Source organism: Ammodytes marinus (genome assembly GCF_949987685.1).
Source record: "Ammodytes marinus genome assembly, chromosome: 12".
In the NCBI taxonomy this organism is placed as follows: Eukaryota; Metazoa; Chordata; class Actinopteri; order Uranoscopiformes; family Ammodytidae; genus Ammodytes; species Ammodytes marinus.
This window is the reverse complement of record NC_137216.1, coordinates 8,460,950-8,482,723: the sequence shown is the minus strand read 5'-3', so window position 1 is coordinate 8,482,723 and position 21,774 is coordinate 8,460,950.

The window sequence follows — 21,774 nt, the reverse complement described above, 5'->3', positions numbered from 1 at the left end:
ATTGCATTTATATAGAATAGTATAACAATCATAATCGTTCCAAGGAACAATACAAAAAAGTTACATTATCAATAAAAATTACCAAATATCAAAACTCAGCACTAAGGATTGTAATGTTACTTTACTTATTGTTACTATTATGAATTATTGCAATTCATAATAGTTCTGTAATAATACATTTGGCCACTTGATGCCAGTATTTCCTTTTCAGACAGAACAAAGGCAGTCTGCCATGAATCCACATTTGTCCAACTTTTACATTTGAACTGAACTGAAAATGGTCAGTGGTTAGTTATTGTGTTTCTATCTTAGGTGCTGGATCTATTTCTGATGTTTGACAAATTTTATGCTTTCATGTAGAATATACATATATCTTTATATTGTATACTGTTGTTGTAGGGATCAAATATGAGAGATAATAGATATGTTTAAACTGTCCCCAATTTGATGTTTGGATTTGCAAAGAAAGCAAAGAAAATTCTTAATCAAATGGTCTTTACTCTCTTCACCATTCAATGACTGTGCTTTTACCACCCCAGAACGAATAGGACAAGCTTTAGTTCATGGGAAAATGTAACAACTTCACTGGAAATCCAGCGTAATGCTTTCTGAATGAAGGATTACAATCTTTTCTTACACCATGGAATAGAGCTGTGTGACTCTGGAAAATGGCCATGTGTTCTCTGCAGGGGCCCTATTAGGAGGCAGAGGGTGGGTGACAGGCAGATTATCCTATTAATCTGGGTTTGCTTCATTGTACTGTTGCCCACTAGTTTCTCCTCTGCCTTATCTGGGGCTATGACACCTTTTTCAAATTCAGACTTCTGGAAAGATATGCATGTCTTGCCTATTACCCATTCTGATCATCTGATTGCGGACCTATCACTGCTTGACTTTTGCTTAGTTTGGTTTGTCTTCAGCCAGAAGGCTAACTTTATCTGGCCTGACTCCATTCATCTGATTTGAAGAATGACTTGAAAACTGACATCCCTTATCGGCATAAACTTTCCAAGCAGTACCCTTACTATACATCAACCATAAGGGTGGCAGATCATCATCTCAGATGAGTCACCGAAAGAAACTGAAATGAGCAGCGTTGTCGTAATGAATAAGGTTCAACACTTTCCCTAGAACTCTGAGAATGACTAGGAACTTTGATGATTTGTATATAATGAATAACAATTATGGCTTCTCGTCACAGGTAGCCTCTTTAAAGTAGTCTAAGACAATTGCTCACAGCCAAATTAAGGTCAACATTGTCAACTACTCACCAATATGGCTTTGTATGGACTAGAGTAATGTATGTGAAACAATGGATAATAAATAGTGTCAAATTGACATTTGTATTTTGTAATGTGCTTCACAATTGTCACAATTATTTATGATCTGTTTAGCCGTTAAGTCCCCTGACAACCTCTATATATATTGTTAACTGCAGGAATGTGGGGTTAGAGATCACCTTCATGTAACTTTGAAGGTGATGGGACACAGACTGCAGAGGTTTTAAACGCCCAGCCCACAACACTTGGCTGTCAAGAGGATACACCTCTATAACCACTAAGGCACCTGCTTTGGCCAGTCTTGAGAGTTTTAACCTTTGTTTATGTTGTGATAGCTCGAGGTTGGACCCAAAAGCAGAACAGATACCAGGTAGTCAGTTTAGAACAATGTTTATTTAGGCAGGCAGGCAGGACACTGGGCGGCTGAATGGCGTGGCGAGCAGAGGCAAGTGGATATCCGGAAACCCGCAGGCAGGCGAGCAGGAAAGGTGAACAGCGGAGGCAACTGGCACGGAAGGAAAGAGGAGCAGAGTTAGAACTCACTCCAACTGGAGACATGAAGAAAACAACAAACAAAGATATCCTTGATCTCGGGTAAATTACCGCTCTGGTACGAAGTATACTCTGGCTCTGAACGACAGGAGTCCACAGGCTTAAGTAGCGAGGTCTAATTAGCCAACGATCCACACCTGGAGCAGTCTGCCCAGGAGTGCCGCCACGCCCACATGCCAACAGGGAGGTAGACACATGGAACACAAAGAGGAGAGACAGACAAGGGAAAACACACATAGGACAAGGAGAGACTGCCGAGCCGTGAGTCATGACAGTACCCCCCCCCCCCCCCCCCCCTCAACGACCGCCTCCAGGCGGTCTACCAGGCTTATCTGGGTACCTGGCATAGAACTCCCGGAGGAGTGCGGGGTCCAAGATGAGGCCCCTGGCGATCCAGCTCCTCTCCTCTGGCCCATAACCCTCCCAGTCCACCAAGTACTGGTAGCCCCTCCCTCTGCGCCGAACGTCCATAACCCGGCTGACCGTGAAGGCCGGGTGATCATCAAAGAGACGGGGGGGCGGGGGGGGTGGTGGGGCGACGGTAGGAGGGCACAACACACTAGCGGTGACTGGCTTCAGCTGGGAGATGTGAAAAGTAGGGTGTATCCTGAGAGACTGGGGAAGCTTAAGGCGAATGGCAGGGAGACAGCTTCCTTGACTCAATACTAAGGGGAATGTCCCTGGAGCTAAGCCAAACTCTTTGGCCAGGTACGTACACGGGAGCAGGGATCCGCCGCTGATCAGCCAACTTCTGATTCTGTTCCCTAGTACACAGGAGGGCCGCTCTGGAATCCCTCCAGATCCTGCGGATCCTACGCACGTTGTGCAGAACTGAAGGCACGACGATCTCGATCTCCTGAGAGGGGAAGAGAGGAGGTAAGTAGCCCAGAGATGCTTCGAAAGGTGTCATACCTGTAGCAGCCGACGTCAGGAAGTTGTGAGAGTATTCAACCCAGGTGAGATGTGAGCTCCACGAAGCTGGGTTGTGAGCGCAGATGCATCTCAGAACCGTCTCCAGGTCCTGATTTGCCCTCTCGGTCTGGCCATTGGACTGGGGGTGATGGCCGGAGGAAAGACTGACGGAGGCCCCCAACGCCTAGCAAAACGCTTTCCAAACTTGAGAGGTGAACTGAGGCCCTCGATCCGAGACAATGTCCAGGGGAATCCCATGGATCCGAAACACATGGTTAACCACCAGCTCAGCAGTCTCTGCAGCCGAGGGCAGTTTGGGAAGGGCCACGAAATGCACCGCCTTGGAAAAACGATCCACAATGGTTAGAATAGTGTCATTACCTTCGGACGGTGGTAATCCAGTAACAAAGTCCAGAGCTATGTGCGACCATGGGCGACCAGGCACAGGAAGCGGATGCAGGAGCCCGGCTGGAGGGCGATGAGTCGACTTGCCACGAGCGCAGATGGTACAAGCCTTCACATACTCGCGCGTGTCGGCAGCGATGGACGGCCACCAGAAATGGTGTTGGATCAGGCCCAGGGTACGGGAAACTCCAGGATGACAGGCGAAACGTGAAGTGTGACCCCACTTCAGCACCTGAGGACGGACAGGAACAGGCACAAACAGACAACCCGGAGGCCCACCCCCAGGACCGGGGTCCCCTTGGAGAGCCACCTTAACCACGGACTCAATCTCCCATGTCAGGGAGCCCACCTGGCAGGACTGGGGAAGAATAGTATCCGGGACTGAGGAACTGCCGTTATCAGGGTTAAACTGTCTGGAGAGGGCATCAGGTTTAATGTTCTTGCTAACTGGTCTAAAAGTGAGGTTAAAGTTAAACCGACCAAAAAACAGAGCCCAACGTGCTTGGCGGGAGTTAAACCGTTTAGCAGTCTGAATGTAAGCCAGGTTCTTGTGATCTGTCCATACCGTAAACGGAGATGCCGCACCCTCCAACCAGTGGCGCCATTCCTCCAGAGCCAGCTTAACCGCTAGCAACTCTCTGTTGCCGACGTCGTAGTTCCTCTCCGCAGGAGACAGCTTCTTCGAGAAGAAGGCACAGGGATGATCTCCTTGTTGTCTCCTTCGGCTCTCTGCGACAACACAGCTCCCACTCCAAGATCCGAAGCGTCCACCTTGACGATGAACTGACGAGTTGGGTCGGGCTGCACCAGGATGGGAGCTGAGGAGAAGCATCTCTTAAGCTCGCAGAAAGCATCCTCGGCTGCAGGCGACCAGACAAATGGAACAGACGGAGAGGTTAGCTTAGTGAGAGGTGCTACTACCTGGCTGTAGTTTCTCACGAACCGTCTGTAGAAGTTGGCGAAGCCCAAGAATCTCTGGAACTGCTTCTGTGAGCCAGGCTGCGGCCATTCCGTAACTGCTTGGACCTTGGCTGGGTCGGGCCGCACCTGTCCGCACTCCAGGATGTAACCCAGGAACCCAGGAACACTGAGGAGACATGGAACTCACACTTCTCTTGTTTAACAAACAGTTTATTCTCCCACAACCTCTGGAGGACCTGGCGCACGTGCACAACGTGCTCCTCAATGTTGTGGGAAAAAATCAGGATATCATCGAGGTAGACAAACACAGAGTGGTTCAAATAGTCCCCAAGCACGTCATTTATCAGGGCTTGGAATACTGCCGGGGCATTGGTAAGACCAAAAGGCATGACTAGGTACTCAAAGTGACCTAAAGGAGTGTTAAACGCCGTCTTCCACTCGTCCCCCTCCCTGATGCGGACCAAATGGTAGGCATTACGTAAATCCAACTTCGAAAAAACAGTGGCCCCATGGAGTGGTTCAAAAGCAGAGTTAATCAGTGGCAGGGGATATTTGTTCTTTACAGTAATATTGTTCAAACCCCGAAAGTCAATACATGGTCTCAGAGTCTTATCCTTCTTAGCCACAAAGAAAAAACAGCTCCTAATGGAGAGGAAGAGGAGCGGATAACACCTGAGTCGTTCCGGAGCTGAGATATTGTAGAGCCGGCTGGTGGGAAGAGGGGCACCAGGCAGCAGGTCGATGGCGCAGTCGTAAGGTCTGTGAGGAGGTAGGGATAAGGCCCGGTGCTTGCTGAACACCTCGGCCAGGTCGTGATACTCCCGAGGAACAGAGGACAAGTCAGGAGGTTCTGGTGAGGCAACACACTCCTTAATGGAACATGGGGGCTGAGCTGATCTGAGACATGAAGCATGGCAGAAAGAGCTCCAACTAGCAATCTTCCCAGTGGCCCAGTCAATCACAGGGTTATGTACCTGCAGCCACGGAAGCCCGAGCACTAGGGGAGCATGTGTGGAGGGCATTACATGGAACGTTATCTTCTCTCTGTGGTTGCCAGCCAACAGGAGAGGAAACTGCTGCGTCTGCTCGGAAATGAGGGCCAAAACATCACCATTGAGTGCATTAACCTTGAGCGGTGGGTCAATGGGATTGGTGACTATCTGACAGTGCTTCACAAAGTTAGAGTCAAGAATATTAGAGTCAGAACCTGAATCGTCTAGAGCAACAAGTTGATAAGTATTCCCGTTAAGGAAAATACTAGCTTCAATGTTAATGCGTCTTCGGGGCAAACAGGGCAAAACTGTGCTACTCACCAGAACCCCGTCTGCGACTGGTGAGGGCTTGGGTTTAACCGGCGGGAACACCTAGCCCGTTGATGTCCAGGTTCTCCACAGTAGAGGCATAATCCACCCTCGAATCTTCTACTCCGCTCGGAAGGTGTGAGTCGGTTCCGACCCAACTGCATGGGCTCCTCAGTAGACGAGGGAGGAAGAGCAGGAAACCCAGGCGTCTCTATGGTGCGATGGCTGGAGGCATATCCAGCCCCAGCTGGAGAAGAACGTGGAACAAAAGGTCCTAGAGAGCGACCGGTCCTTTCCCTACGACGCTCTCGGAGGCGATTGTCCAGTCTAATAACTAGAGCTATGACTCATCTCGCACTGCTAACTCGTCCTTAACGGAATCAATACGTTGAGAAAAACCCCCTGTAACGCCTCGTCGTTCCACCCAGTCTCCACTGCTAACGCCCTGAACTCCACCGAATATTCTGCAACACTGCGAACCCCCTGTCGTATTTGGAGTAGGCGCTTAGTAGCGTCCCTACCCCGGACCGGGTGGTCAAACTTTCTTCATTTCAGCTACAAAGCTAGGAAACGAAAAACATACGGCGGACTGCCTCTCCCACACCGAAGACGCCCAAGTCAAAGCATGTCCAGTGAGTAAGCCTATGACCTAACTAATCTTGGCTCGGTCCGAGGCATAAGAGCTGGGTTGCTGCTCAAAAACTAAAGAGCACTGAAGGAGAAACGACTTGCATACCCCAAAACTCCCGGCATAGCGCTCCGGTGCGGGGGCGCGAGGCTCTCGGGCAGACGGAAGGACAGGTGCTGGAACTGGGTCGTGTTGAGCAGGAATGGAAGAAACTGCAGGAGCTAGATGCGTGACGACTCCATGGAGCTGTCCTCCCAACGCCGCCACGTTCGTGGTGAGTTCCCCCAGCGAGGAGATAATGTCTCGGAGAGCCACATCATGTTGTCCCACACGAATGCCTTGCGCTAACAACGCTTGGTGTAGCTTGTCTGTATCCGCTGGGTCCATGTTGGCCAGAGTATTCTGTTGTGATAGCTCGAGGTTGGACCCAAAAGCAGAACAGATACCAGGTAGTCAGTTTAGAACAATGTTTATTTAGGCAGGAAGGCAGCACACTGGACAGCTGAATGGCGTGGCGAGCAGAGGCAAGTGGATATCCGGAAACCCGCAGGCAGGCGAGCAGGAAAGGTGAACAGCGGAGGCAACTGGCACGGAAGGAAAGAGGAGCAGAGTTATAACTCACTCCAACTGGAGACATGAAGAAAACAACAAACAAGATATCCTGGTCTCGGGTAGTTACCGCTCTGGTACGTAGTATACTCTGGCGCTGAACGACAGGAGTCCACAGGCTTAAGTAGCGAGGTCTAATTAGCCAACGATCCACACCTGGAGCAGTCTGCCCAGGAGTGCCGCCACGCCCACATGCCAACAGGGAGGTAGAGACATGGAACACAAAGAGGAGAGACAGACAAGGGAAAACACACATAGGAGAAGGAGAGACTGCCGAGCCGTGAGTCATGACAGTTTAAGCTCAAGGCTTTAACACAAAGTAAAGGTGAAGGCTTTCACTATTGCTGCTCCATGCCTTAGTCGCCCTCTTAAGTCCTAAAAAACAGATAATGCACACGCAGGTATTTTCCCAAGGTTATTTTTAATGTATATTTTTTATTTTTTATTGGTGGTGATTTTACATAATCCTCTTGTTTGTTTCCTTTTCTTTGTCCCCTTTTGCTGTTGCACATTATAATCTATATATTTAAAAAGTATATTTACTAATTGAGAAAGAAAAATCTGAGAATCAATATTTTTCTGGTTGGCAGAGTGCAGTATTGGGACCAGAGCAACAGTTGTCTGGGTTCCTGCTAAAGCTGGTTGCCCTTTGTCAACCATGGAAATATGTCACCATTTGGAGCGAGCTGTGTCAGGCCTCCTGCCTCTAATATCATACATAGAGAAGCCACTTTACACTTTGCCAGATGGAGTGATAACCGTTAAGGCAGACAGGGAATGTATATACTGTATTGTATTCATCCCATTCAGATATAATACTGTCTATAAAATGAAATAATAAACACTTGCATACACTTGCCACTTCCTACTGTCAGGAAAAGCAGATTATAGTAAAATGACAAACTATATGTGGCAAAGACTCGTTCACTTGTTCAGTGACATCCAAATGAATAATTTTTGTATTTTTACTTTTTATGTGTTCAGCATGTGTTAACAAGTATGCACTTCTTTAGTTAATCTTGCATACTGGATGTTTGTGGCCATTAAAGCTCCCTTGTGTATGTAAGGAACTAACAACTGTTCGCTACAAATACAGTATGCATCCGCTGGGGTGGGTGTGTGTTCATGTTCACATACAATTGTGTGTGTGTGTGTGTGTGTGTGTGTGTGTGTGTGTGTGTGTGTGTGTGTGTGTGTGTGTGTGTGTGTGTGTGTGTGTGTGTGTGTGTGTGTGTGTGTGTGTGTGTGTGTGTGTGTGTGTGTGTGTGTGTGCGCGTGTGTGTTCTCTGGAGTCATGAGTGACTGTCCATCCTGTGACCGGTACGTGTGACTCACTCCTGTTCCAAAATGTTTCCATCTTGGCGCCTCAAAGGCAAAACCATCGGAGCGCTGTCACCATCTGGACAGTAAGGGCCTTCCTGGGCTGCCCGCTTCACATCCCTGACTCAAAAGACTTCAAACTAAAAATACAACCTTCAGGATGTTATTGCAAAAAGCACCAATACATGACTGGCCTGGATTTTACTGCCTCTGGCACTTGATGTTTCTGTCTCCTTTCCATAAATAATGAAGGTGAAATTGCTCACACACACATCACACAGTAGTAATAATGTTGTCACACTGTAATAGGCATGCAATGGCTTTGATGAAAGGCAGTTGCCTGGGGAATGAAACGTGGGGGGGGAGAGTTATGAGGCAGGCTTTTTAAAGTTGCACTAATCAACACTTTTAATTTGACCAAATGACTGTGTAGTGATAAACCCACAGATAATTATCTTCAACCGTGCAATCTCCCTTAGTTCTATTGAGCATTTTCTCTTGTTTTAGCTTTTATTTTATTGTCCGGCAACTCAACTTTGATCCTTATTTCAAGCTGCAACAGGCCCAGCACCAAATGGAAGACACACAAAGTAAGCAATAAGTTAGTGAAGGAGACAGAAACACCTAACGGCTAAAGAGAGACATTTCCCACAGGAGGTGATAGAGACCAAAACAGAGCCTAGGGTGCACTTTCACACCTGATAGACCTCTTATAGTTTGCTTCCTTGGTTCAGACCAGATGCAAAAATGACACATTGTTTTGATTTTTAACTGGTTTGTTTCTCTTTCACACCTATCGTTTCCTCCAGTCTGAATCAGAAATAAATAGTTACATTAATCATCACACTCCAGACTAACTATGCTTTGGAAGGATGGGTCTGAGAGGTAACATCACCATTAGCTGACACATACTTGTGACACATTAGACACTCCAGAGGTTTCATGGTATGTAGTTGGGCTGAATTATGCCCCCTCCCCTTCTCTGGTCACTGGGTACATGTCAAGCACGTGCCAGTAAAAATAGCTCAGGAGGGACAGGTCAAAGGTCAGCCTCGGTGGTATACTTCACGGTATTAGGATGGGAGAGACGGACTGGTCCGCTGCTGTCCAAATGAGGACAGAAATGGGTTGGGTGGAAGAAAACCCATGTGATGTCTCCAGGGGAAGGAGGGAGCAAACACACCTGTTTCATGGGCTGTTTCGTTTTCACATGATATTTCTCCAAAAGTCAACAGGTGGAATCCAAGAAAAAGCAGAAAGGACAACCTTGGCTGGTTGGGTGCTGTCACAGCTCGCACACAGGTTGGTGAAGCGATGCAGCTGATGTTACATTGCAGCAGATTCGGGCTTTGCAGTTACACATTGGTGCTCATTTTTCCATTTGTGCATTTGCCAGCTCTTGTCACATCCAATTGTAAACAGAAACACATTTTCGAGGCGGACATACTCACAGCTGACGAGAGCCAGCTTTGTTTGATACTTTTCCTGGACCGCCATTGTTCGCTTCAGTGAAACCAGCTATCAGCTATAAAGAGAGCCTGACACAGGTCCCTGGGGCACAGGTCATAAATACCGAACTACTGAACTATAATGCTTGTTTTATCTTACTAAGAGCGGTGTGTGTCCAACCAAATGGGGAAAATGTGTGGTTCAATTTTCACACAGCGTCAAGATGGTAAATCCCACATATCTGGTAAAATCGAGAGTCCTTGAAAATATAGTACCTCTGACCAACAAAGCATCTGCAAATGTTTAGGAAACGGCCATGTCCATGTCATGCAGCTCAGGAAAGTGATTTGTTTGACTGTTTGTTTGTTTGTATTAAATGGTGGACATACCTCCTCTTCCTCCTGATGAGTTTTATGGCAGCACTGATGGCTCCAGTGAAGAAAGACAGCAGGCAGGGATGGATGCGACACTGTAACATGAGCCAGCACTTATCCCAAGCTGTTGTGAATGTATGCTGTGCTCCATAAAGGCCCTTTCCCACTGCCGCGCGGCAACGCCACCGCCTCCATTAATTTCAATGAGGGATGGGCGGCTGAGGGGAAGCGGCATGGGAGGCGGTACAGCCGCGGCGGTTTGACCAAGAAGCGGTTAGCGCCCACGTGAACGCGCACAGATTTTGCCCAACCGCTCAGCTTTCCCCGTGTTGAAACTTTCAGCGGCAGCCGCCCGGCGACAGCACGGTTATACAAGGCATCGTTGCAAACTGAGTATCCAGACCTAAACAACACGGCTCTACCATGTATTAATTCAATGTTAAAGTGTATGTCATTTTCAAAAGATTGAATATATTCTATGTTAAACACAAACATGTGGAACCAGCGATTGAAGCCAATTTTCTAGGGGGAATTATTTTTTAGACGGAACTGTATTTTTTGTCTGTACTTTTATTCTTCATAAAAGCTCATATAGAGTACTATAACATCGTTATACGAGAGAGAAAGAGAGAAACAATAGTGGTTGACTTCTAGTCGGGCTATCCCAACGATACGATCACCGAAGCATCTCGCTGTCATTGCCGCCGAGGCAGCAGCCGCTTGTTAACACGCCAGGCTCACCGGTGGAGTCCTCCAGCAAGGAGGCGGTTGAGAGGGCGGTTGCCGCGCGGCGGTGGGAAAGGCCCTTAACAGAGAGACAGTGCAATGCTTCTGGATATCTGGTAGCATTGCACTTGTTTGGGGGGCATTCTAAAACCCTTTGTGCATACTTAAGAAGAAACACTGCAAGTGAATAGGGTACATTTTATTTTCCTTAAATATAAGTTTTTCAGAAATGTGTGCAATAAATATTCAAATTTGACAATATCTAACTAACTATGTTTATGTTTGCACCTCTTAAAAAAGCCAGAGATAAAATCTTTATTTAATTTTTAAAACATTTAAGTGTCCAAAGTGTTTAACCGAACAGATTTTGGATACAGCCATTTTTCAATTTATAAATCAAAAAATACCAAAGAAATGTTTTTAAAATGCATTTTTGGTATATTATTTTAAGAAATAGATGTATCATAAATCAGACAATTATGACAACAAATAAACAAATCCTTATGTAATAATTTTCACAATAAGAATGATTATGGAAAGATAAGTTGTAAGTGCTTCAACTAATGTTTGGTTAATGTCCGTTAAAGGCGGTTGTATAGGAGAAATATACAGACGCAAACAGACAAGGTTTAGCAAACTTAACCCATGAATGTACATGTTGGACCTTTTATTTACAATAGCATGAAAGAAGACATGTCATGGAAGCAAAATAGACAAACATCTCAGAGTTGACCACTGCTTCCCCAAGAGCCACAATATCTACTCCGGCAACACCCCTCACCCCACTCCCCCTCCGGCCAATCAACACGTCCCAGAGCCCCGTAACAGATGGCAGCAGGGGTCAGCAGGGGTTAGCTGGGGCGGGGAGGGGGGTTGGCTAAGGTTAGGCCGGGGCATAGGGGTGTTTGGGATTGTTGTGACATGGCCTCTCTGCCTGTCAGTATGCAGGTGGATGGGTAGCATGTGGCCTCCAATCCCCCTCTTCCCCTCACCCTCTCCCAAAGGCAGGGCTTTGATTGCAGGTCAAGAAGCCTGGATGGATGGATTCAGTGGTCATGCCATGCAGTCCCCCCCCAAAAAAAACGATGTGTTGGGCTTACTCAGCACCCCCTCGCACCTGCTCTGGAAAAGTGCAGTGTTAAGCTGGGTGGAGGGAATGTCCAAAGAAAACACAGGGCACAGTGAAGGACTGATGAACCTAGCCAGTGTGGAACCATGATTAATCTGTGCTTATTAACCTCTGAAGATCTTTGACCTTTATCAAGGCTTTTAACCTGTTTATTTGATTTCCTTCAAATATTAAGTTTAATTTATTTATTGCTTATAAATGTGTTAAGCCATACTATCAGCATGGCTCTAAAGAGTAGTAGACCTGTCTTTCAATAGGTCTTGTCAGAAAGCCAATAAATGACTACAGTATAGCATGCTACCTTTCTGCCTCTTTTGGCTGCACTTGGGTCCAATCTCTGTTGACACATTCCTCACAACCATGACAAACTTTGATTCCCTAACTTTTCATCTGGTCAGAGTTTGAGAACTTTGGTTGATGAACTGAGGCTAATTGGCATTGGCTACCCCGTAAAAAGCTAAATGACAGTGAACATTGATGCCTATCAGGTGTGATTTAGGCCTATACAATGTTTTGTTATTCTTCGTATGTCAGAAAATGAACATTAGCATTTCGCTCAAGCTACCCCTGTTCCTAAGTAGAGCTTCACTGAGCCGATAATTCTGCAGCTCCTGATCAGCTGATGGTTTTTCATCGCTCTCTACACTATCTCAGGTTTGGATTAGCCCAATATTTCCTTTTTATTTTTACATTTTTTTCCACAAGTGAGAGGACCGCAAGATCTTTTGTTTATTACGTTTCGCGAAAATTTCACAACAAATAAAACAAATGGAGACTCACTGTGCAAAGTTCCTCTGCTTAACTCATTTTAGCGAAAAATGCAGACGAAAAATATGGACCCAGTGTATGCAATCTCAGGTTATGATGGAACCAATTTTTCCATTTTACTTTTTTTCCACAAGTAAGAAATAGGCAAAATCATCCTCATTGCTCAACAATTAAATTTTTTCACCCGTTTTGTGAAGATTTTGCAAATAATATCCTTGAAATAATACTCAGCGGACTCAGTGTGCAATGTTTTTGTGTGTAATGAATTTGAGCAGTCTGGAAAAATGCGGAAGAAAAATATAAACTCAGTGTGCAAGAGCCAAACACAAATGTCATAACATAATACATATCAGTAAAAGGCCGATTCTTTTTTTGAAAGGTTTTACTTCAAGTTAAGATGCTTAATTAATATGCAGTTGTCATTGTTAAATTCAAGTGGAAATTTGAATAAAATAAGCTGTTAAAATGTATAGGCTAAATATACAGTAAAATATGTGCATTAAAAATAGCCTATATTGTGTATGCTTGGGCAATTAAAAAAGCAAAAAAAAATCATTCTTGTGACTTTTGAGGAAAAATGAACCTGAAAAGAAACATTTCCGGTTTACCTGGCGGGTAAACAAGAAGAAGTGGCAGGTAGTGCACGCAGAAGAGCGAGAGGACAGTGGCGTAGCCTAGTCTAGAGAAAGACGGACGTGTAAGAGCGCTTACAGACTTCTGTCAGTGTTCATCGTTTATTCCTTCATGCTGGACTGTGAACCGTGATTGAGTTAGAACGCGTGTCAGTGCGTGACTCTGGGACTGTTTGCTGCAGACAGAGCGTGGGGTTTTCTACAGCAAATTGAGCTAGCCTAAGCCATCGTGGAAGAAACGTTGCTTGCGCTTTCCCCATGTGCATGACGGAGCCGACCGTGGACCTGCGGAGATTCAGCCGACGTCGCGGGGTTGTGCCAGTCAGTTGGCATGGACGGACTTTTCTGGCTGTTTGGCTAGGCTGGGAATACTGCTAGCCTACTAATCGCGGTTGTGCTGCTTCGGACTGGAAATCAAGAAAAGGGTTCTTCCTGCAGGTAGGAAGTGTTTCCATTTCCCATACAGAGGTATACTACTGTATACTTGTCTCTTTATGAGCCCCAACAAGCATGCAAATTATGCTAAATGGAAGCTTGATAAAATGATAATATCTAAACACAAGAGTTCAATAAGGTTGAGCAAACTAGAGTTTAAAATGATAAGGGTCTAGTATATTCTTTTTCATAAAAGTGGTTTCCCTTCTATGCATTCAATTTAAATATTGTTAATGACAAAAAACCAAAAGAAACTGCGATAAGCTACTGTGTTTGTGTGTTTTTGCTTGGTGTTCAAGGTAAGTCCTATTTGCGATTGTATCAAGGTTTATATATGTGTTAAATCGCTCTTTATTCATACAGTGATCACTTATAATGTGCGCGTTTCATAAAGCCGATCTCTCAGTCAGCTACTCTGCATGTAATCGGCAAATAAACTTTTTGTCGGATCCCGAAATTAATATCCAATCACAAGAGAGAACGCTACAAACCAACACCCGTCTCACTCATGCCCTGCGTTCCAATACTCGTTCAACATGCCCTTGTTCACTTTCCCTAGGCACTTGCCCCCGGGGGAATCCCCGCCGCCATCATAAGTGTCGTTCCAATTGTCTGAAAACTGAAGTGAACTTGGTGATATAGACCCTCGGAGTGATCGAGTGAACATCCATGGTCACTCCGAGGTGGATATCACCCACAGTGCATTGCAGTTCGGCTTCTTTTTCTTCTCCTTTTATTTTCCGGTAGACTGTATGCTTTTAGGGACATCACAGCCACCCACAGGACAAATAAATATATATATATAAATTAGGGCTGTCAAGCGATTTTTATTTTTATCTAATTAATGTGATTAATTAATCTAAATTAATCGCACACTTATACACTTTTATGCCTGTTTGTAAACAACTGTAGGCCTATAGGCTACCGTTCGTCTCTCTCTCTCTCTCTCTTGTAACTTCTGTCTCCTCCCCTCAGCCAGGCTTCTACATTAAATATATTTAGGAACTACTAGCGCCAAAAGAAAAAAAACAAGCAGGCTAAATGACGCACACACACACACCCACAAAGGAGGAAAAAAGACAGGCATATGCTAGGAAGAGTGAGAGGGGGCGGGTGTCCGTTGAGACGATCGCAACTAGCAAACAAAAGTGAGACACGAGGAAGATTGAGAGATAGGCCTACTGTTTTGAACCTATATTGTTAATTGGGCACCCACTAAATCAATAATGCACAGACACTGCGAGAATAGCATAAGACGTATTCCTACCTTCATGCTTATTTGCCCAGAGGGGTATACTACGAAGCGAGATTAAGGGCTGAGCGAGGTATGTTGAGTCTAAAGCCAGAGTTTTCAGTATCACGAAAGGTGGCTCTCATTCTACCTAGCTAGATCACCGTGGTAACAGAAGCTGCACGGCTAACCTGCCCAGACCAGTTTTTGTTCCAGAGTTTGAGCTTAATTTCGGCTCTTAGAGCGCTGCCCTTCAAGGAAACTACACATTTTGAAATCCCGCAGACCTGACTATAATGCCTGAGCGATACTTTTCACTGAGTAAACTAGTTAAATCAGTAAACTTATTGATCAGCAAGTTAATGAACGAAACGAAGCCGTGACATAAGGCTTACATTAGAGTGAACTGTAACATCGCGCTGCGGCTTTTTGCCACATGCATAGTTATTGATGCAGAAAATGTAAAATAGCCAATGTTATCGTGGCCAAATGATTGACTATTGTTAAATGTCATTCACACACCCAGTTCATCGCTAGTGCCTCCAATGTCCAGCTTAGTGAAAAGAGTAGCCAGCCGAGATCCTGACTGTCCTAGGGGGGTCCGGGGGTATGCCCCCCCCGGGAGATCTTTTTACCTTTTTAAATTGAAATGCATGAATTTGGTAGCCTGGAAATCCAGACCCTGATATCTTGAACGATAGAGGGTCTGGCCACGATCATTAGTAATTTCCAACTCAAGGGGCGGCTCCTACTCGTGCAATTCAAATGCCACTGCACGCAGTTGGATAGCACTACAACCAATCCAGGGGTTGACACTAAGGTTTCAAATGCACTTGCCCATAGGGCAAGTACAGGTAATGTTTTACTTGCCCGAATGTTGTGTTCACTTGCCCAAAAAAAACAAAAAAACTGTTAAACAATGATATATACAGTATAGGCTAATTGAATTATACATTTTAGCGATCTCTTATCTCTTAAATGCAAACACTGCTTACTAGTCTCATCCTGACCACATAAAACGAACAACAATTCATATAAGCCTAGATATCATGACATCACACACTACACCAAGCGCTTGGTCCTGCTGCAGCATCGTGAAAGGGCCTCTTTTTGCCATGCACCTTGCCCAGGGGCTCAGAAAACTCAGTCTAGCTCAGAGTCAAGCTGAATGTTAGCTTCCACAGAAATTTTTTACTTATTTAAAACGGTCACATTGTGCCAAAAAGTGATCGTGTGCCATAAAATTATTAAAGTCCACCATGTTAAAGCTATTGCCCAGTTATACTGTAAATAAGGAGGGGGATCATTCATTTCTATTCATATTGATACCATTATAAAGACTCCACAATCCAAATCTTTATCGATACCGTTCTATTATTTTGTTTAAAGAGAACTGGTATTATTGCTTTAATTGCAAAGCTCAGGATAGGACTTTAAGCAGGTCATAATTCCATATTTAGGCCTACTATTTAGTTTATATTGCTGGGAAAACAAGTTTTTTACCCAAACTGTAGGCTATTATTCAAGCTTCCCGCGAAAAACTCAAATTTCTTATTTTCTTGATGTTACATTTGAACACATCATGATGTCATTTTATTGACCTTTGCCTAATAATCATTTTACTGAGCCACACATCACATTTGAACCGTTTGCGATTTTTTTTAGCTAACTAGGTCTTATCCTGCAGATTTTAATATGGATTTAAAAACTATCCGATTTTTTAACTGCGGGACTTGTCACTTGCTACAGTCTCTCGTTTGTTGATCACCGCTGCATTGAATGAATGATGAGACGGTGCGGAGCCCGTCTGCAGCGGCAGCGGCTCAGCAGACCAGAGTTTTTTTTTTCTTTTGGAGACGGAGCGGGTGGAAGGAGTTTCTTCAAGACAGTCGAAGAGGTAGAACACTTTTACAGTCCATGATGCGGTCCAGTGATGGAATAATACGCTGAAGTAGGCCTAATTAGATGAAGATGACCCAACTCGATATTTAAAATTATATAATGTGACCTAGCCTACTGGACTCCATAGCGGTATCGATAAGCTCAAACGTTATTGTTTTCTGGGTTTTGAATATAGCGGAACCAGGTCCGTAGGATAGAGCCGGCTTTCGGAACGTAGACAGCGAAACTGCGCGCACACAGGCTGTGTGTGTGTGTGTGTGTGCGAGAGTGAGAGAGAGAGAGAGAGAGATAGAGAGATCGAGTGCGAAAGAGCGACCGTGATGCTGCTGGCTGCCGCGCGCAGCTGCTCAATTGCGAATATAGCCGATCTATTTTGTGTGAGTTAGCGGAAAAAAAATGTTTTGCAGACTGTAAAACACATGAATACATAGCCTAGACTACAGACAAACCCTCTAAAATCCACTTGCCCGTCCGGGCAACCAAGAAGCAATCTCAACTTGCCCAAACATTATTTTCAGTTGCCCCGGGCAAGTGGGCAACCGTTAGTGTCAACCACTGCAATCAGAGCGATGCACAAGGCGACGTAAGCCCCTTTCGTTTAGCGAACAGCTGTTAAACTGTTAAATTAAACGTTTGCCGTTGTCGGTCGGCAAAATAGAGCATTCCACTTACTTGCTAATGAAAGATTTGAGTGCCGTCTTCCAAATCGTTAAGGGTTGAGGCCAAAGCAGTCTCAAACTCACACAACATATCCGCAGCCATATTTGATGTTTACTATCACGGCTTCGACGTCGCATGCACGTCACTGTCGTCATCCGGTTACGTCCTCCCCAGAGCACCATATAAAGGGCTCTGGCGCGCCCATATTAGATAGAACCAATTGAAACCACCAGCCAGATTTCTGGCTTTCTTGATAAAGCTTCAACGGAGCGTGTCCAGACCAACACGCGCAGCAAATTTAATTTGCCAGCACCTAGTGGCAGGTCTGGGAATGCCAGGCTATGAATTTGGTGCACTTATAGAGGGAAATTAAGAGGCTAAATCTGAGGAATTTTGTGTGAACAAATAATTTGGAGATACTGGCTCGAATTAAGTAGAATTAAAAGCTATTGAAGAAAGACATATGGATTTTACATAAACATATAATGCAGTGTCCTCTGGGATGGGCTTGGTGCTTTTTTTTTCTTTTATGGGACATATTTCTCTGTAATATAATGAATGCATTTAAATGCAGTGAGAGGAACGAAGCAGAAGAACTCTATTGTCCAGCTATCTTTTTTTCCATAGATGAGGTTGAAATAGGCTATAGACTATACACGGTGCATGGGCAACTGAGGGCAGCCCCATTTCATTTTTTTTTAAATAAACTCAATACCGAGTGATAAGTTAACCTCGGATGAACTGATTAAATTATTAGGCTATTAACTATCCAGACCAAAACATTGTATTCCTTTTTTTGTATGATAACTCACATTTGCATAATATGATGTTAATATCAAACACACATACTAAAAAAAATAAAAAATGTTAATCCTTCTCACTAGGCCCCCTAGTGGAAATGGGCCTAGAATGCCTATGTAGGGCCCTATGAAATCCGTTTTATTTTTTTCCAAATTCCGTTTTATTTTTTCACAAATTCCGTTTTTTCCGTTTTAATCTCATGATTTCCGTTTTTTTACAATTAACACTCATTTCGTCATCAGAACGAGTGTCTAATTATTGCGAACAAATAATATTCTAACAATTTAATCAGATATAAGGCTAAATTTAAAATACATCACAACATTGCACTGTTTTTTGTGCTTAAAAAAAGCGAAAAAACTAATTTGTTGGGTATAGGCTATAACAGAAAATAAAGCCATTAATTTTGTGCTTCAAGTGAAACATTAAATATTATTTTTACATATATAATAAAGTCCTTATTAACCTTGCAAGAAGCTGGACTAGAGTGAATATTGGACAGGCTTTATAAGTCCATGGCTTTTACCTGTGGGACAGCGCTTCACCTAACAGCTGGCTGCAACGCCAACCTACAGTCTATTGTGCGACGGAGAGCTAGTTATCATTAGCATCAGCGTTAGCCGACATCACGGCAACAGCTGAATAATGTAACATATTACACAAGTTACACAACATGAAAACAACGGGCTGTAGACGCTAGAGTTATAATTGCGTGTAGGAAACATTGTTGAGACTGGAATTTCGTACCACAGCGGCCGTTCCATAATACAACACTCCCTTTAGCAATGGCTGAATATAAGACCTCCCTGTGCTGTGTATCTGCGGGAGCGAGTGGCATTAATAACTTAAAAACAGTAAACGTTTAACATGATTACGTGCCTTTAGCTGCTTTAATCATATGCCGAATTTATAAACGGACCATATTATTAACAATAAATTAAGTTGTGTACATGTCAGAGTTACGTAGATGGATACATTCATAAGTAAACATTGAATAGACAGATTTGTGAAAGGGGTTTGGCGCTGTGTGTTACATTAGCGATCCTGCAGCCAGGCTCTACTTTTCACGGCAGTAGTTTGGTCTTTAGATGTCGCCAAACCAAAATTCCTCCCTAGTTCTGCTTTAATTTCAACCGTGTTGTTTCCCTTTGCCTTGGAAATTGAATTTCACCAAAATAATGGCGAATTCCGTGACATTCCGTGTTAACAAGCAGATTCCGTTTTTATTGCCCGATTCCGTGATTCCGTCCGTGTTTTCGTTATCGCGGAAATCATAGGACCCTACCTATGCCTAGATCCGGCCCTGGTGATGTGTGCTTTTGCGCGAAAGGCCGTGATCTGCGCGAAAGGCCTAGCGTCTCTCTATCAGCTGCTCTGTGTATGCAGCTTTGCGGGCGCGATTGTACCGCAGTGTAAATGTATGGTCCATTATTTGTATTTAGTGTGTCTGCATAATATTGCACCAGTAGAACTTTGCATGTTTGCACAAAATTTGTACCTTCACATAGCAAACAAAATTGCACAACTGTAAAGTCAGTGTCTGTAGTTTTTTTGTATTCAAATAAGCCGTTGTTTATTTCTGTACTGTGCATTGGCATCTTTGAGCAAAATACAGCCACAATTTTCGATAAGCTGTTTCACTTAGAGTACATTTATTTCTATGTATTTCGATAAGCTGTTGCACTTAGAGTTCATTTATTTCTATGTATTTTGATAAGCTGTTGAAGATTTAACATATTGTGTTTTCCTGAACTGATAAGATTGTTAAACACTTAAACAACATGCAGCCTATGTTAATCAAATAGGGATTTTTTTGATAAGCTGGTGAACTCTATTTGATAAAATAAAGACAATATATGCACTCCTATGTTGTTGTAGTGTTTTACAGTATATGTAGCTATTGATGTGATGCTCATACATTTTAGGCATTTTTTTCTGGCCCCTCATTTTGGATCATTTCCACCAACCGGCCCCCCTGTTCTGTGATCATTCAGACTGACAAACTCTTCCTCTTGAGTGAAGTTAGCGACACGCTTTTTTTTTTTTTTACTCAGCTGCTCACAATCAGTCCGTTTGTGTAAAGTTAGCGGCACAAGATCAGTCCAGTCTGTGCGGAAGCAGAGTCAAATGACGGGTCAAACGCCCCCTTTCATGGGGACGCGCACAGAGCCTGAAGCCGAAACCCTCGTTCAACATAAGAGGTTGATAGTTGATAATTTCCCACTTGTTACATGGTCACCTCAGAAACGTGGACACTATACTCCCACATAGGCTACTGTATGCAACACTACTTCCTTAACATTCCAGTGCCAGACTTTCAGGTAAAGCACCCGGACACTGCAGCAATAAATGTGCAAGATGTTACATGTAGCCTACATCTGCTGGTTCTGTTTATTTATTTCAGCCTTCAGGCCTGACAGTTGATATGGGTATGGTATGGTGGTTGTGGGTTTATGGTTTAGTGATCAGTGCTTGCTTGGTGACTGGTGGTGAAGAGGAAGGGGCTGGGGTTGGTTGACCTCAGAAGAGGTTGATATGTTCCTAAAAACGCAGCGCAGCCAGGAGCTGCATCTCCGGGCTGAAGGCAAAATTGCAGCGGGTTGCTCTGGATGTGTGGAGACACCAGAGTGATCAGCCGTTGGATCTCCGCACGGGGCAGTACTTTGCCTGGACGGCCCGGTCTGATAGCACGTCCAGTGGGGAGAAGTGCCGACGCACGTATGCATTTATGTAAACCGTCTGGCTTCGTGCACGCTCTGGATGAGGTTCAGCTGAGTTCAATTAAATCTGTTTCCTTGATATCTGTGAAATGCCACAGGGTTGTTGATGTTTTTTTTATGTGTTGTACTATACACTCATATGTGTGTGGAAAACGTAATCCTCCATCATGGAGCAAGATAATGATCCCAAAAAACTGCAAAAACAACAAAGGAGTTCATCAGGGGCAAGAATTGGAAGGTTTTAGACTGGCCAAGTCAATCTCCAGACTTAAACGCTATAGAGCATGCATTTTACCTGCTAAAGAGGAGACCGAAGGGAGTAACCCCCCAAAACAGACAGCAACTGAATGAGGCTGCGGTGAAAGCCTGGAACAGCATCACAAAAGAAGAATGCAAAAGTTTTGTGATGTCAATGGGTCACAGGCTTGATGCAGTTATTGCAAGCAAAGGATTTGTGACAAAATATTAAGTCTTATTCATTTTAATTTATTTTAAGTCTATCTATTCCAATACTTTTGCTCACCTAAAAATGTGGTGTTCCTTTACAAATAATGCTTTCTTCACAGTTGTGTATCAGATCCAGATGTAAATACCTGGAAATGAAAGCTGAAATGTTGATCTACTGACTCATATTCATATTTTGGTGTCAAACCCAAATGTTTCCAGTCTACAGCAAAAATAAAGGAATTGGCCTCACCTCTCCAATACTTTTGTAGGGGACTGTATATATATATATTAGGGCTGTCAAAATTAACGCGTTAACGCAGGGTGATTAATTTCTGGAATTAACGGCGTTAATTTTTTTAACGCATTTAACGCATGCGCAGCATGATCCGCCCCGTACATCCCACCGGCTCTGTACTACAGTCATCTAACGTTGTGGCTGACCCAGGATCAGTAGCTGTGCGCAGCCAAACATAGCAGCACGTTAGCCCGTGCCGTGTTTTAAAGTTTTAAAGTGCTTTTCAGAGGTGTGTGTGATCAAACCAAGCCCCAACCTCATCGATTTTTACCGGCAT